Here is a 2,928-nt window from a genome sequence, read left to right on the forward strand (position 1 = left end):
GTTAGAGTTAAGTTGAACCCCAAATTGGGTAAGATCTGTGTCGCTCTCTCTCTCTGAAATCAAGAAAAATTTCTAAGTCCAGTGTGGCTGGCCGTGTGAACTATTTAGTGTTATTAGAATAAAATAATATAAAAAATGCCCGGCAAAATCACTTTAACCCCTGAAAAGATAAACAAAAACAGAATTACCAAGTGTGACAATTTCAAGAATCTAACGTCCTATAAGTAACGGAGTTCTCACTCTTAACAAACATCAACAACAGAAAAGAAGCAGAGTCATTCATATTGGGAACGCAACGCAACAACATAAAAAAACTGCATATGCATAACAAAAAAATGGTGGCAGCTTGGGAGGATTTCGCCCAGCGCACATTTGAAAAACAATAAATGTTCACGGCCCTAGAGAAATTTACAGAGAGTGAAGCAGTGACTGCGCTAAAACTAACTCTCAATTTAACAGCGCAAATAATTTCAAGACGGTCTTCAGCACTAGAAACATCAACACAGCATTAGAAGGTAGCAGAAGGGAACGAAGCAGAACGAAATATTCCACGAAGCAGTGAATCTTTTGCGTCGATCGGAATGAAAAATTGACAGCGGTAAATCTCTGCCAGTTTGAAGTTTCGAACGTTCGCATAAGATCAACAAGAAATTCAGTTTAATAATTATATATGACCATAATAAGAACAATAGTAATAATCACGGCATAGATCAGCGGTGATTTTTATAAGAAAACGAAATTTACGAAAGAAAGAATCAGCAACTCGCGGCTAATCTTCGCAGATCGCAGCAGTGAAGACTGACGAAAACAAACAGTGTTGGCGGACGTATGAAAGTCGCTAATATCTACGTCAGTTCAGTGAACTTTTCTATCGTGTACGGACTTAAATACACGAAATTCCCAAAAATTTTGGTCGCTAAAAGGGAGACTTAGCGAAAATTAGCGGTAAGAGCAGTGACGAAACGACGGCGAAGAATGACGGCGAAGACGGCGATAGTGAAGAAATCGGAACGGCGATACAGTTTTAGAAGTCAACGCGTTGATAACCGCCTCTCGAAAGAAGGTGACTGTATTTTCCAATCCAACAATTTGGAAGGATTCCAAATTTTTCTTCGACAAATTCAGCGAGTAACGGACTGGAAGTCGGCCAAGCTGTGCCGATTATCGCTGGATGCTAACGACAAATTGCGCTCAAGTGCAATCAGCGCTAATCTTCAAGTGCAAGACGACACGAAGCTATTTGAATAGTAATCATTCATTCCTAGTATCGGGGAATTATCAAGAAAAATTTTTTTTCTTCTTTCTGTGAATAATTAAATTTTTTTTTGTGTGCGTGAAATTTTTATATAATTATTTTTCCCTGCAGTGCGCAAATAATTTTTTTTAAACATAAATAATTTAAGTAAATTATTTTTCTTTTGAATAATATTCTGAATAATATTTCCTTATTGTTGTACGAAGGAAATAATTTTTTTTTCATATTTAGTAATTTTTTTTTACGAAATAGAAATTTTCGTTCACTTGGTGATAGAGATAATTCTGTTTAAAATTATTCTATCATAATAATTTTTTTGTTATACACTTGGCGCAGCATTTTGCAGTGGAACCCAAACAATTGTTATACATAAAAACTAATATCAGACTTTTTCAGATTGTGAGAGAGTCCTATGAAGGAATGAGTTAGGAAAAATTTGAATTTTTGTCAAATATAGTCACTAAATTTAGCAAACATGCAACTTGAAGTAAGTACCTGCTTCTCAAATTTTTTTTTTCATTCATTTTTCATTCTTGGAATCATTGAATATTTAATTAATTAATATGAATGAATCCTTTGATGAAGTGATTTCCCGACTGCAACAGACAAGAGGCGAAGACCAGACTCAATATAACCTAAGACCTGTACCTGAACGACTTTCTAGACAAATTGATCCTAGTAATACTAGACCCAGACGTTCTCATAGTCAGGGTCCCCCACTTAGTTTACCGAGTGCGCCTAACACTTCAGTTGTAACCACTAACCCAATAAATTCGATTGTACCTAGAGAATAGCTACACCATGGCGCAAGCCGCCGTAATCACCAAAGCCACTAGATTTTGTGGAACGGTAGACCCAAGTAATGTAGATAAAAGTAGATTAGAAGAATATGGTGTAAATCGATGGTTGGCAGACACAGAAAGCAGAATTTCAGCTGCTGGTATCACAGATGAGAGAAAGAAAATAGATGAAGCACTCTTGTATGTTAGTATGGAACATGGTGATGCACATACAGTTCTTCATTCAGTACTTTTTAGGAAAATTACTCTGTTTAACGAATTCAAGAAACTGTGCTTACAGTTTTGGCAACAAGAAGCACAGAAAGATCCATGGTACAACATAGGAACTTTCCATCATCAGAAATATGAGGGTAATCACTTAGTTTCAGCCACTAGAGTAGAAGAAGCTATAGATAGAGTGACGACAGATATGAAAGCTGTAGGAATTGTTGTTGGAAGGAAGGATGACTTTGATGATGATGAAACAGATTTAGCTAGTATATCCAAGGTACTCAGATATATGTCATTAGGACCAATCTACGATGCTTTGGGTAAGGAAGAAAGAGTAGCCTTAAAGAAGTACTGTGATAGGAAGCCAAATGATGGAATTGTACAAACCTTGATGTACATAGAAAGGAAAGTAAAACAGAATTCATCAAGTAGTAGTGCAGATTTTACGGGAACCCTAGCTAGTGGAAGCCCAAGAAATAATAGCAATCAGTCCAGTAGAAACGAATCAGGGCAAGCTAGGTCTAGGCATCAGGGAAACAGAAATTCGTTTGATAGAAATGCTGGGAACAACAATAGGAGATTTAATCAATCAAACAGAAACAATCAAGGTAGGCCGCCAAATAGTGGTAACAATGGGAATACCACTGGAACTAATGGAAGTAA

Source organism: Macrobrachium rosenbergii, chromosome 36, assembly GCF_040412425.1.
Source record: "Macrobrachium rosenbergii isolate ZJJX-2024 chromosome 36, ASM4041242v1, whole genome shotgun sequence".
In the NCBI taxonomy this organism is placed as follows: Eukaryota; Metazoa; Arthropoda; class Malacostraca; order Decapoda; family Palaemonidae; genus Macrobrachium; species Macrobrachium rosenbergii.